The 14,816-nt window shown below is 47.5% G+C and overlaps 1 pseudogene; it reads right to left on the bottom strand.

Annotated features, from left to right (window-relative positions):
* Window positions 1–8,888: 8,888 nt before the first annotated feature.
* Window positions 8,889–12,948, bottom strand: LOC130040714 (T-complex protein 1 subunit eta-like; annotated as a pseudogene).
* Window positions 12,949–14,816: the final 1,868 nt, after the last annotated feature.

The raw sequence follows: 14,816 nt of genomic DNA, 5'->3' as shown, positions 1-14,816 counted from the left end.
TCCTCTGTCAGTTCTTTTATGCGTGAGGCTCATCCAAGTGTGTGGAGAGTGCTCCCAGCATGGCCTTGGCTGGGCCTCGGTGTTCTTCAGCTGTTGGGCCCTGGTGGAGACAGTCAGGCATAGGGTAGGAGACTCTGTCTTGTTCTCTCCCAGGAGCTGAGTGTGATGATCTCTGAATCCTGGCCGTTGTTGGAGTTACACGGCAGTTGGTGGGTGTAACTGTCTAGTTACTGGCAGGTCCAGACCCAAACTGTACGGGCTTGGAGATCTCAGCCCCGGGTCCCACACACCTGGGTTCCTCTGTCAGTTCTTTTATGCGTGAGGCTCATCCAAGTGTGTGGAGAGTATTCCCAGCATGGCCTTGGCTGGGCCTCGGTGGTCTTCAGCTGTTGGGCCCTGGTGGAGACAGTCAGGCATAGGGTAGGAGACTCTGTCTTGTTCTCTCCCAGGAGCTGAGTGTGATGATCTCTGGATCCTGGCCGTTGTTGGAGTTACACGGCAGTTGGTGGGTGTAACTGTCTAGTTACTGGCAGGTCCAGTCCCAAACTGTACAGGCTTGGAGATCTCAGCCCCGGGTCCCACACACCTGGGTTCCTCTGTCAGTTCTTTTATGTGTGAGGCTCATACAAGTGTGTGGAGAGTGCTCCCAGCATGGCTTTGGCTGGGCCTCGGTGGTCTTCAGCTCTTGGTCCCTGGTGGAGACAGTCAGGCAGAGGGTAGGAGACTCTGTCTTGTTCTCTCCCAGGAGCTGAGTGTGATGATCTCTGGATCCTGGGGGTTTTTGGAGTTACACGGCAGTTGGTGGGTGTAACTGTCTAGTTACTGGCAGGTCCAGTCCCAAACTGTACAGGCTTGGAGATCTCAGCCCCGGGTCCCACACACCTGGGTTCCTCTGTCAGTTCTTTTATGCGTGAGGCTCATCCAAGTGTGTGGAGAGTGCTCCCCGCATGGCCTTGGCTGGGCCTCGGTGTTCTTCAGCTGTTGGGCCCTGGTGGAGACAGTCAGGCATAGGGTAGGAGACTCTGTCTTGTTCTCTTCCAGGAGCTGAGTGTGATGATCTCTGGATCCTGGCCGTTGTTGGAGTTACACGGCAGTTGGTGGGTGTAACTGTCTAGTTACTGGCAGGTCCAGTCCCAAACTGTACGGGCTTGGAGATCTCAGCCCCGGGTCCCACACTCCTGGGTTCCTCTGTCAGTTCTTTTATGCGTGAGGCTCATCTAAGTGTGTGGAGAGTGCTCCCAGCATGGCCTTGGCTGGGCCTCGGTGTTCTTCAGCGGTTGGGCCCTGGTGGAGACAGTCAGGCATAGGGTAGGAGACTCTGTCTTGTTCTCTCCCAGGAGCGGAGTGTGATGATCTCTGGATCCTGGGGGTTTTTGGAGTTACACGGCAGTTGGTGGGTGTAACTGTCTAGTTACTGGCAGGTCCAGTCCCAAACTGTACAGGCTTGGAGATCTCAGCCCCGGGTCCCACACACCTGGGTTCCTCTGTCAGTTCTTTTATGTGTGAGGCTCATCCAAGTGTGTGGAGAGTGCTCCCAGCATGGCTTTGGCTGGGCCTCGGTGGTCTTCAGCTCTTGGTCCCTGGTGGAGACAGTCAGGCAGAGGGTAGGAGACTCTGTCTTGTTCTCTCCCAGGAGCTGAGTGTGATGATCTCTGGATCCTGGGGGTTTTTGGAGTTACACGGCAGTTGGTGGGTGTAACTGTCTAGTTACTGGCAGGTCCAGTCCCAAACTGTACAGGCTTGGAGATCTCAGCCCCGGGTCCCACACACCTGGGTTCCTCTGTCAGTTCTTTTATGCGTGAGGCTCATCTAAGTGTGTGGAGAGTGCTCCCAGCATGGCCTTGGCTGGGCCTCGGTGGTCTTCAGCTGTTGGGCCCTGGTGGAGACAGTCAGGCATAAGGTAGGAGACTCTGTCTTGTTCTCTTCCAGGAGCTGAGTGTGATGATCTCTGGATCCTGGCCGTTGTTGGAGTTACACGGCAGTTGGTGGGTGTAACTGTCTAGTTACTGGCAGGTCCAGTCCCAAACTGTACGGGCTTGGAGATCTCAGCCCCGGGTCCCACACTCCTGGGTTCCTCTGTCAGTTCTTTTATGCGTGAGGCTCATCCAAGTGTGTGGAGAGTGCTCCCAGCATGGCCTTGGCTGGGCCTCGGTGTTCTTCAGCTGTTGGGCCCTGGTGGAGACAGTCAGGCATAGGGTAGGAGACTCTGTCTTGTTCTCTCCCAGGAGCTGAGTGTGATGATCTCTGGATCCTGGCCGTTGTTGGAGTTACACGGCAGTTGGTGGGTGTAACTGTCTAGTTACTGGCAGGTCCAGTCCCAAACTGTACGGGCTTGGAGATCTCAGCCCCGGGTCCCACACACCTGGGTTCCTCTGTCAGTTCTTTTATGCGTGAGGCTCATCCAAGTGTGTGGAGAGTATTCCCAGCATGGCCTTGGCTGGGCCTCGGTGGTCTTCAGCTGTTGGGCCCTGGTGGAGACAGTCAGGCATAGGGTAGGATACTCTGTCTTGTTCTCTTCCAGGAGCTGAGTGTGATGATCTCTGGATCCTGGCCGTTGTTGGAGTTACACGGCAGTTGGTGGGTGTAACTGTCTAGTTACTGGCAGGTCCAGTCCCAAACTGTACAGGCTTGGAGATCTCAGCCCCGGGTCCCACACACCTGGGTTCCTTTGTCAGTTCTTTTATGCGTGAGGCTCATCCAAGTGTGTGGAGAGTGCTCCCCGCATGGCCTTGGCTGGGCCTCGGTGTTCTTCAGCTGTTGGGCCCTGGTGGAGACAGTCAGGCATAGGGTAGGAGACTCTGTCTTGTTCTCTTCCAGGAGCTGAGTGTGATGATCTTTGGATCCTGGCCGTTGTTGGAGTTACACGGCAGTTGGTGGGTGTAACTGTCTAGTTACTGGCAGGTCCAGTCCCAAACTGTACAGGCTTGGAGATCTCAGCCCCGGGTCCCACACACCTGGGTTCCTCTGTCAGTTCTTTTATGCGTGAGGCTCATCTAAGTGTGTGGAGAGTGCTCCCAGCATGGCCTTGGCTGGGCCTCGGTGGTCTTCAGCTGTTGGGCCCTGGTGGAGACAGTCAGGCATAGGGTAGGAGACTCTGTCTTGTTCTCTTCCAGGAGCTGAGCGTGATGATCTCTGGATCCTGGCCGTTGTTGGAGTTACACGGCAGTTGGTGGGTGTAACTGTCTAGTTACTGGCAGGTCCAGTCCCAAACTGTACAGGCTTGGAGATCTCAGCCCCGGGTCCCACACACCTGGGTTCCTCTGTCAGTTCTTTTATGTGTGAGGCTCATCCAAGTGTGTGGAGAGTGCTCCCAGCATGGCTTTGGCTGGGCCTCGGTGGTCTTCAGCTCTTGGTCCCTGGTGGAGACAGTCAGGCAGAGGGTAGGAGACTCTGTCTTGTTCTCTCCCAGGAGCTGAGTGTGATGATCTCTGGATCCTGGGGGTTTTTGGAGTTACACGGCAGTTGGTGGGTGTAACTGTCTAGTTACTGGCAGGTCCAGTCCCAAACTGTACAGGCTTGGAGATCTCAGCCCCGGGTCCCACACACCTGGGTTCCTCTGTCAGTTCTTTTATGCGTGAGGCTCATCTAAGTGTGTGGAGAGTGCTCCCAGCATGGCCTTGGCTGGGCCTCGGTGGTCTTCAGCTGTTGGGCCCTGGTGGAGACAGTCAGGCATAGGGTAGGAGACTCTGTCTTGTTCTCTTCCAGGAGCTGAGTGTGATGATCTCTGGATCCTGGCCGTTGTTGGAGTTACACGGCAGTTGGTGGGTGTAACTGTCTAGTTACTGGCAGGTCCAGTCCCAAACTGTACGGGCTTGGAGATCTCAGCCCCGGGTCCCACACACCTGGGTTCCTCTGTCAGTTCTTTTATGCGTGAGGCTCATCCCAGTGTGTGGAGAGTGCTCCCAGCATGACCTTGGCTGGGCCTCGGTGTTCTTCAGCTGTTGGGCCCTGGTGGAGACAGTCAGGCAGAGGGTAGGAGACTCTGTCTTGTTCTCTCCCAGGAGCTGAGTGTGATGATCTCTGGATCCTGGCCGACAGAGTCTCCTACCCTATGCCTGACTATCTCCACCAGGGCCCAACAGCTGAAGACCACCGAGGCCCAGCCAAGGCCATGCTGGGAGCACTCTCCACACATTTGTATGAGCCTCACGCATAAAAGAACTGACAGAGGAACCAAGGTATGTGGGACCCGGGGCTGAGATCTCCAAGCCTGTACAGTTTGGGACTGGACCTGCCAGTAACTAGACAGTTACACCCACCAACTGCCGTGTAACTCCACCAACGGCCAGGATCCAGAGATCATCACACTCAGCTCCTGGGAGAGAACAAGACAGAGTCTCCTACCCTATGCCTGACTGTCTCCATCAGGGCCCAACAGCTGAAGACCACCGAGGCCCAGCCAAGGCCATGCTGGGAGCACTCTCCACACACTTGGATGAGCTTCATGCATAAAAGAACTGACAGAGGAACCCAGGTGTGTGGGACCCGGGGCTGAGATCTCCAAGCCTGTACAGTTTGGACTGGACCTGCCAGTAACTAGACAGTTACACCCACCAACTGCCGTGTAACTCCAACAACGGCCAGGATCCAGAGATCATCACACTCAGTGAAGTGATATCTCATTATTATTTTGAGTTGCATTTTCCTGATGATAAGTGATGCAGAGTATTTTTATATACCTATTGGTCATATGTATGTCTTCCTTCAGGAAGTTTCTATTCATCTTCCCACCCCACCACCATTTCTTTATGGTGCTGGTATATATATATTTTTTTGGTCTCTTAAGTAGGAAACACCTTCAACTAAGAGTCAAGATATATAATGGCAATACAACTCATCTTTATTTTAAAGTTTTTAATCTGTCTGGGCCAGAGAAATATTACAGCTGATAAGGTGCTTGCCTAGCATATAGTTGATTTCAATCTAGTCCTGAGCACTGTACATGATCTGATTACCCCTAGGAGTGATCCCTGAGAACAGAGCATTTATTTTTTTTTAATTCTTAATCTTTGTTGTGGCAGCCTAGTTTGGGCACAACCTCCACAACCCAGCCACTGCCACGCTCCAGGCCACTTCTCAGACACTCGGGCCAAGACTCACACACAAGTACGACCCAAAGAACCAGGTAAGCAGAACTCTGAAACCTTGAAATCCAGGCTTAACAGGACCCGGGAACAGAGATTCTCTGCTTTATTCCACCAATCTTCAGTGACCCAGGGATTACACCCAGAAGACCTACCCTACCACTACCAGATAAATACCCTATCAGACCTCCACTACCAGCCACCACACTCCAGGCCACTTTCCGGACACATCATAAGACACCTAATACACTTAATACCCATCTTCCGGTCTGGAGCGATAGCATGGCAGTAGGGCGTTTGCCTTGCACACAGCCAAAATGGCCAACCCAAATTTGATTCCTCCGCCTCTCTTGAAGAGCCCGGCAAGCTACTGAGAGTATCTCGCCTGCACAGCAGAGCCTGGCAAGCTCCCTGTGATATATTTGATATGCCAAACACAGTACAACAAAGTATCCAATGGAGACGTTACTGGGCCCGCTAGAGCAAATCGATGAACAACGGGAGGACAGTGACAGTGACAGTGACCCATGTTCCAATATTACCACACCATATTTGATGGGGTTCAAATATAGTTTGAACAATGCGAACACCTGCAAGGGCAATTAGAGGCTGCCCTAAAAGACTCTATCCTTCTCGGAGAGTCTGGCAAATGGTCAATAGTATCCTGCCTGCATGGCAGAGCCTGGCAAGCTATCCATGGCATATTTGATATGGCAAAACCAGTAAATACAATGGGTCTCATTTCCCTGACCCTGTGAGAGCCACCAATGTGGCAGTGTTAAGAAGGATGAGGAAGGAGAGGCTGATAAAATCTCAAGACCAAACTAGGCTACCAAAACAAAGAAGGACGAAAATGACTGTCTGTAATTTCAATGCAAGTATGCTGACATTGGATGCATCCATAGAGGACCATATGGTGCAAGTGTGAAAGATCAAGTACGACATCACTGGTCTGACCGAGATGAGAAGGCATCAACCATATCATGCTGTTTTTGACACTGAAGAAGAACTGTTCCTCGGAACATAGGACAAAAGAGGCGTCAGTGGTGTCAGTGTCCTTGTCAACAGGAACTTGTCCATGAGCATTGATTCATCTGAATGCCTAACAACCCGAATCGAATGATTACACTTGAATAGATGTGGCTCACTGCCAGAAGTTTCTATCTTTATTGACTATGCACCAACATCCAATTACGATGAAGAAGAAATTGGGAAGTTCTACATAGAGCTGGAGAAGTTCTAAAGAAAACCACACCTTCTACAAGATCCATGTGGGTGATTTTAATGCTAAGATAGAACCAAGAAGATCAGCCGAAGAACTCCTCATCAGGACCCATGGCCTAGAATGGAAAAAATAGGATGAGAGACTGTCTGAGTTCATGTCAACCAAGACCATCAATAGTAACTCACAATTCCAGAAGGTCAAATCTAAACATTGGACATGGGAGTCTACTGTGGACAGTTCCACAACGAAATTGACCACATTATATTTGATCAATGGTTTTTCCTGACTGATGTCGCTGTTGTCCCAAAATTTCAAATGGTATCGGACCACCATCTCCTTCGTGCAAATTTCGACTTCGGAGAAAGGGCTGCATAGTTTAAGAAGAGAACTTCCAGAAGGACCACCAACTGGGAGCTCTTTGGCACTATTGCAGCAACATGGGAAGATGCCGTGTTGACAATATTGACAAAGAATACGATCAACTGATTCAGCACCTCCATGATTGTGCGAGGAATGCAGAGAAAGAAATAGCCACAAAAAACACCTGTCTTCAAAAACTCTCAAGCTCATTCACCAACGTGGCTTGGCGCAAGCCTCAGACAACCGCAAGCAAACATCAAAGCTCGCAAGGCAGTGCAGAGAAGCAATAAAGGAAGTAGAGAGAAGAGCGAAGAGAGAAGAGCAGGAGTGCTGGCAGATGCAGAAGAAGCCGGGAAAAGCATTTGCAATACCCGCCTGTCTTTTGCCAACTACAAGACCAAGATAACTGCACTCCAACGTCCTGATGGATCTGTCACATCTTCCAGAAGGGCAATGGAGAAGATTATCCATGACTTCTACCAGAACTCTTTGATAGCCATGTCTACCTGCCCACATATCACGTTCCGCAGATTGGATATGTCATTTCCAACATTCTCCCTTCTGAAATATGATGCGCCATTTCATCAATAAAGACATGAATGGCACCCGGCCCAGACAATGTCAGACCCGAACACCTGAAGAACCTACAGTCAGTTCTCATCAATACACTGGTTCGGGTCTTCACATGCTACCTGTTGGAATGCAAGGTTCCATCCCATTGGAAAACCAGCAGGACTGTATTACTGTACAAGAAGGGAGACATCCATGACATTGGCACCTATTGCCCAATCTGCATGCTGTCTGTTATCTACAAGTTGTTCACTCGAGTCATCCTGAATAGGATTAGCAGAACATTAGATGAAGGACAACTATGCAAGAAAGCCGGGTTCCAAAACTGATTCAGCACAATCAACCATATCCACACAATAACCAAGCTCATTGAGGTTTCTCAGGAGTTCAAGATGCTACTCTGTCTAATGTTCACTGATTTAAAGAAGACCTTTGATTCTGTTGAGCCTAGAGAGATCTTCGAAGCCCTAGCCAAAGAGGGTGTACAAACTACAATACATCAGGATTCTCCGTGAGCTGTATTACTAATTCACTACCAGGATCTCACCATTCTACAAGGAAGTAATCATCCAAGTCAAGAGAGGGGTTCAGCAAGGTGATACCATTTCACCAAAACTCTTCAGTGCCACCCTTGAGAATGTCATATGAAGACTGGAATGGGAAAAAATGGGAGTGAAGATAGACAGCCTGCAACTATTCCACCTCTGCTTTGCTGATAACATCTTTCTAATAACAGCAAACATTAGCCAAGTGGCACAAATGCTGGCCGACTTTGACCTTGAGTGTGGAAAGGTCAGACTACAGCTGAATCTCATGAAGACAATGTGTATGAGAAACTCTCTCATTCCTGATGTTCCATTCACTCTCAACAGAACAAACATATCCAAATGGAAGAGTTATGTGTACCTAGGTCGAGAAGTCAATATGATAAATGACTGTCACCTGAGTTGCACATGAGGAAGAGAGCAGCTTGGAACGCTTTCAAGAGCATCGAAGAGCTAAGAGGATGAAGAACTTCTGGCTCTTAGCATATCTCTTCGATTCCACTGTTTTTCCTGCATTAACATATGCCACAGAGACCTGAGCCCTAAGAAAACAGGATGAGAACACTATTCGGGTCTCCCGAAGAGGAATCAGAAGATGTATGCTTGGAGTATCACGCTTCACTCAAGCGAGAGAAAGAATCTAGAGTTCCAATTTCTGTCAATGGTCAACCATCAAGAATCAAGGACGCTGTCTCATTTGCCATGGCATCAAAAATCAGATGGGCTGGACACATAATGAGATTTGGAGACGATTGCTGGACTAGAGCCATTACTGACTGGATTCCACAGTTCATCAAAAGATCGTGTGGCCATCCACCTATGATATGGTCAGACTTTTTTGTCAAGACCCTGAACGATCATTTTGAGGCTCTTCGTGTTCCTGGGGCGAGCAGACGCCATTGGGATACACTAGCACTTGACAGGGACAAATGGAGATGTTATTGGCACCCGCTCGAGAAAATAGATGAGTAATGGGATGTCAAGTGATCAAGTGATCAAGTAATCTTTGTTTAAATAACCTCCATGCTAATGGAATGAAAATCACACCCTTGTTATACTAATTAACAAAAAGAAGAAATAAAAATCCCACCCGGGAGTCAATATTTACAACTTTGGGAGTGGTGGAGTGTCCCTCTTGGGGGTGGCCTGACCTTGGCCCCAGCAAGCAGCTGGAGGAGTATCCAGTGAGGGTTCTTTATGGTTTCATCTATGGACACAGTAAGGCATGCAGACTCAAGAGCTGCAGCCATGGCACTTACCACACCATAACTGGCTCCCACAAGAAGGTGGCAAAGTTGCCAGCAATGTCCTTATTTTTGATATTCACCCCATACCACATGGCTCCCTGGGAATGCAGAGCCTGCAGCTTATTGAGGATGTTGGTGGCATCAAAACCAGCATTGTCACATTGGCACAGGATGATTTTTCAAGACATTTCATATGCTCCAGTCAACAACTGCTGCTTCCCTGGAATGGTCCTGGAGTAATTCCACAGCTGCTTGGAGAGTCCCATATCAATAGCTCTACTACCAGCCAGCATCCAATCGTTCTGATCATCATAATGGCATCATGCAGAGACTACTCAGTATTCTCTGCAAACTGCTTAGGGCCACCTTAGAGGATGACAGTGTTAGTGTTGGCCTTGAGACAGCCAGTGAAGAAACTGTATATCTCATATCTAATCTGGATCTCCTCAAAGCCCTGGCAGCTCCCCTGTACCTTTGGCTCCAGAGCATTCACGCTACTCTGTATAGAGCCTCCACAACTAACCTTGTCCTTTTCAGATCTTCCTCTGTTACTTGGCCAGCACAGAACATGTCCTTGTCAGAAAAGTACTGTGTAGCCACACCCCCACTGAAGTGTTTGGATAAGATGACTGACTCCAGAAGAAGAATCCTCTCTAAATTTTAACAGAGAACATCCTTCTCAACATTAACAATTGCCTGATAATCCTACCCTTATGGACTCTCACTTCAACATTATCTTTTTCAGGTTTCTTTTCAAGTTTAACATTTAAAAGGACCATTTCAGATCAACTTGTTGATCAAACAAAACAGAATAAGAAAATATCTTCTTAAATGTGACACTAGCTGCCAACTATAGCTCCTCTAGGGTTCCACCTTGCACCTTCTTGATTCCAATCATTTTAAGCTGCAACAAATCATCAAGAATCATAATCGCATCCACCACCATTTAGCAAAGAAGTCTTTCTGCTGGGAGATCAGCTTGGAGCTCAAAGCAGACATGGCACACTTTCATAGCAGCTTCCTCTGTACCTCTTTCTCTTTCCTTCTTCACAGTCATAGCAATCTCTTTGATCTTGTTAACTGGTGACAGTGCAGAAAGCTCTGTTGATTATCTATGGGTACAAACCTCCTCCACATATGGTTTCACTTGCTTTGGAAACTCTGCCACTGCTGTAAGTAGGTAGATTAGGGAAGGGACCCTCTACATCATGACAATGAAATTCCTGGTAAGTAATAAAGCCACCAGTCCAAAGGCTGAACCACCTTGGGGATATAAAAAACAAGACCTGATAAGACATTCTTCAGCAGTAGACCCTGAGGAGACTGGGACCCTCCCTACAGAAAGAACTTGAAGGAAATTCCTTCAGGAACCCTTAATTCCTTTATTTAATCTGATTACCAGAGGAGGCTGGACCCCTCCCCAAGAGAAGGTCCAGCAGGAACAAAGTTCAAGAAAAATAGTTTCAATTCTTTGACCTTTCCAAATCTACCCTCCATAGTAACCACCCTAACAACAAACTCTCTTAGTTAGAAGCCTCAAGTGGGGTGGCTTGAGAGAAACCCTATAAAAACCACCTTGAGCAATGGAAGGGTGTACATATGTTGCTGGAACATGTATGTATGCTCATGTGTCATCACACCAAGCACATGTGTCGTCCCCGGGCATCTCCCATCTTGAGATGTGTACTTTCCTGTTTTCATATATAATGCTGGACTGTGTGTAGGGGCTCTCTCATCCTTTGGAAAAGCCCATATTCTCTTTTTTTTATTGATTTTTTTTATTAGTGAAAACTATGAGGTACAGTTGTAGATTTACAATATTTTGTGCTTGGGTTTCGATTATACAATGATCAGATACCCATCCCTCCACCAGTGCCCATTTTCCACCACCATGGACAATATCCCCCCCATCCCCCCCTCCCCCCGCCTCTGTGGCAGGGAAATCCCCTGTGTTCTCTCTCTCCTTTTGGGTGTTGTGGTCTGCAAAAGAGGCATTGAATGGCAAACATGTTCAGTCCATAGTCCACTTTCGACATGCATCTCCCCTCCTGGGAGGATCCTCCAAACACCCTTTATTTGGTGCTCCCTTCTCTATCTTAGCTGCCCTTTCCTCTAGAATGCCCGGCTGGCCTCTAAGCTATGGAGTAATCCTCCTGGTGCTGATCTCAGCTATTCTTGGGTATTAATCTCATATTTTGTTACTTTATATCCCCCAGATGAATGCAATCTTTCTATGTCTATCCCTCTCTTTCTGACTCATTTCGCTTAGCATGATACTTTCCATGTTGTACCACTTGTATGTAAATTTCATGACTTCATCTTTTCTAACAGCTACATGTACTCCATTGTGTAGATGTACCAAAGTTTCTTTAACCAGTCATCTGTTCTTGGGCATTCAGGTTTCTTCCAGTTTCTGGAAGCCCATATTCTCTTGAGCGCATTACTTTCTCTCACTTTATTTCCCTCCTTCCCCTTCCTGAAACCCTCCAAATAAAATCTGTTTTACTCTACTGCTTGCCTACTCCTGAAATTCTTTGCTGTGAGACAATAGAAGAGCCCAGTAACCCTTGGTAAGGCTTAGGACTGACTCCTTTTCTGGAAGAGCAATTCCTCACCCCAGTCTGAGTCCATGATTCCCTTAGAAATCGAGTGATGAGGATTACTCCCATCAAGAGAAGGCCAAGTGGTCATCAGGTGTGGCTTGACAGCCACCTGGTGGGGCTGGCAGGGCCCTGGCCTGTGCGACTGAGGGGCTCATGGTGATGTAGGCAGGTAGCTATGGAAAGGCCCTTGGCAATAAAACTTAGGTCAACAGAACTTCTGGAAGGAAAATTCTAAGACTGATCCACTCTGTGGATACAGAAAGCAGACCTGATAAAAATTTCGGCAGACCCTGAGGAGGTTGAAGCCCTCTCCATGAATTTCCTCAAACCCTTGGAGCTCTCCCTTAATATGATTAAAATATGATTCCACCCAAAGAAGACCATCACCACTCCATCACCAGCCTCTCTGGTAACCTCCTTAGCAATGGACTTTTACCTGGGAAGAAACCCCATGTGGGGTCACCTTGAACAAAGGGCTATAAAAGTCACCTTGAACAAAGGAAAGGCATGCATACACTGCCCAAGCCCATGTGCTGCTTGTGCCCATGCAGCCGAGCACATGTGGTGGCTGAGCACATGTGTCGCCTGCATCTCCCCTCTGGAGATGTGTACTTTCATGTTTTTGTGTCTAATGCTGGTATGTGTGTAGAGGCTCTCTTCGCCCTTGGAGAAGCCCACGTTCTCTCTTGAGTATGTTACTCTCTCTCTCAATTGCTCCCCCTCCACAACTTAAAAAGCCCTCCAAATAAAATCTATTTTTTTCACTGCTTGTCTACTCCTAAAATTTCTTTCTGGGAGGCAAGACAAGAAGCCACTAAACCTGGGTCTCAGGTGGCAGAGGTGGTTGGAGAGAAAGTGACCATTTTTCTCCTCCATGCTTCACATAAGTCGTCTGTGGTGCCCACCAACATCAATGGAATACTTTATCAGTCCCAGTCTCCCAGTCAGCCCCTAGGTGTCAGAGGTAGATCAGGAAAAAAGGACCATCTCTCTCTTCCTCACTCACATAAACCACCTGTGGTGCCCACCAACTTCACTGCGAACAGGGTCACGAAGGTGGTGCCACCACCAATCTTAACATCCTGAGATTTGGCAATGTCCACTGAAGTCTTTGCTGCAGGATGGATGACATCAAGGAGTTTCAGAATTGTGGCCCCATCAATAAAAATGTTGCTTTCCCTCAGCCATCCACAAAGATCTTGTCCATGGCACCAGGGCCCAGGGTGGTCCTCACAGTCTCAGCAATCACCTGCAAGCACTTATGGTGTTTGCACACTGGGGGATGTTGGAAACTGTCTGTCCTCTCAACAGGATAACTGGTATGGGCTGTTGGAATCTCAGTTGGCTAATAATATATTAGCACTGTTTGCAAACCCCTGGTTGGTGCCTCCCTGTTGAGCAATCTTCTGGGGATTTTCCTCTAGGTAAGAGGGTTACAGAGATAGGGAAGGACAGAGCCAAAAGTGGCACTGTCTCCGCATAATTTGTAATTTCAGTAGTTCAGTTAACAGAATTTGCTGAATCATTTATGCCTCCATAGTTTCAAACAGTTCTGGCTTGACTTAGGGCCATCTTTTCTCCCTTCCTCGCAGAGCACTTAAATTAATGGAATAACTTAATTAATTGATGGAATTAATTAGTTAAGTTATTGGAATTAATTAGTTAAGTTAATGGAATTGCCTGTCACTTTGCAACCATTGTTAGGAGCCCTGCCCCACCCCGACCCAATTCCCCACAGTCACTCCCAATTCCTGGTGCTTATGTTTAACTTCTCCTTTGTGCCTTATTTCCCCCTGTCTGTTAATTCTTTATTGCATTATCTCCTATTCTATCCTTGTCCCCTCACCCTGCGCATGGCACAGTTCTTTCCCTATATTAGCACTGTTTGATCTTAATGCACTTGTCACTGGCCAAAAGTCTGTCACCAGTTCTTCCATCTGCAGGGCAGGGTTGGTGGGGGGGGATGACTTTTGGTCCAAAATGCACCAGGAGACACGGCCACCATGGTCAGTGACCACCATCATCATTTTGAAAGCTTATCCAGTAACCCACTACTCTCTTCTCCTCTCTTGCCCACCGAGTACACAATGTCCTGGGCACTGGTTTTAAAATGTGTAGACCAATTGATAGCAACCTTCATGTTGACTCCCCCACTGGCTTTGCTCTCTTTATTTACTACTAAGTCTCCAAGAAGATGCCAGTCAAGTAGCTACATGGACACACACATGCCCAGCTGAAGATTCTAGTGTGCCCACTGGAGGCGGAGGAGATGAGTCCCTGCCTTGCTGAAGCTCTGGCAGTCAGACCCAGCTCCCAAGGGCACAACTCCACCACTTCACTAATATTCTCTGCAGAGATATCAAACTATAAAAAATTCCAGGTACTCCAATGTCCAGACTAAGAAACCTGGGGTCTTCTCGGAGGAGGCATGGGTATCCTTCTAGAAGCCCCAGCAGCCACACCCACCTCCCACAGCCACTCCCTGTCAATTTACTGACCCAGATCATAGATCCTGCAGTTTCTGGATCATGCAGCTTCATATGCAGCTGTAACCACCTCACAATTGCTCAATACTGAAATTCCAGTAGGAACACACCAAATTAGATGGGAAAGTAACATAGAAACCAACTAAATAAAACAAACAAAAACAAGAACACAGAACGCTCAACTAGCAACAAGCAGCTTAGTAAATCCTTAGATAAGGACTTAAAAACCTTATAAAGAGATATAACAGTTTTCACATTAAAGCAAATTGGTTTTTAAACTTAATAATTTTAATACTAGAATTTTGTAATCTAATTAACTTCCACTCTAGAGTTGTATCAACACTCGTGGCCTTTTGGTATTTTAAAAATAAAAATTATTTTTAAGTCTGAAAAATACAAAGCAGGGCCAATGGGCACATAGTAGGCATACATAATTGATACTAAATGCTACAAAAAACTATCCTAGACTTGAATTCAAACATTCAGGGTTTGAGATTTTATTCAAGCAATGCACTAATGTCGCATTCAAGTATATTCCACTATTTTTAAGACCCAAAAAAGTGTATGAATGGAAGTTAGCACACCATATGTCCTAATGTTTACATCATAAATAAAGACCAAAACCTATTAAATAAAAAAAGTATTGAACAAATTCACACGTGCCAACTACATTTTAGTCATTTCATATCTCGAGTT

This window comes from Sorex fumeus, unplaced genomic scaffold (genome assembly GCF_029834395.1).
Source record: "Sorex fumeus unplaced genomic scaffold, SorFum_2.1 ptg000095l, whole genome shotgun sequence".
NCBI classification, from domain to species: Eukaryota; Metazoa; Chordata; class Mammalia; order Eulipotyphla; family Soricidae; genus Sorex; species Sorex fumeus.
The sequence above is the reverse complement of the archived record's forward strand: the minus strand, read 5'-3'. Positions and strand labels throughout refer to the sequence as shown.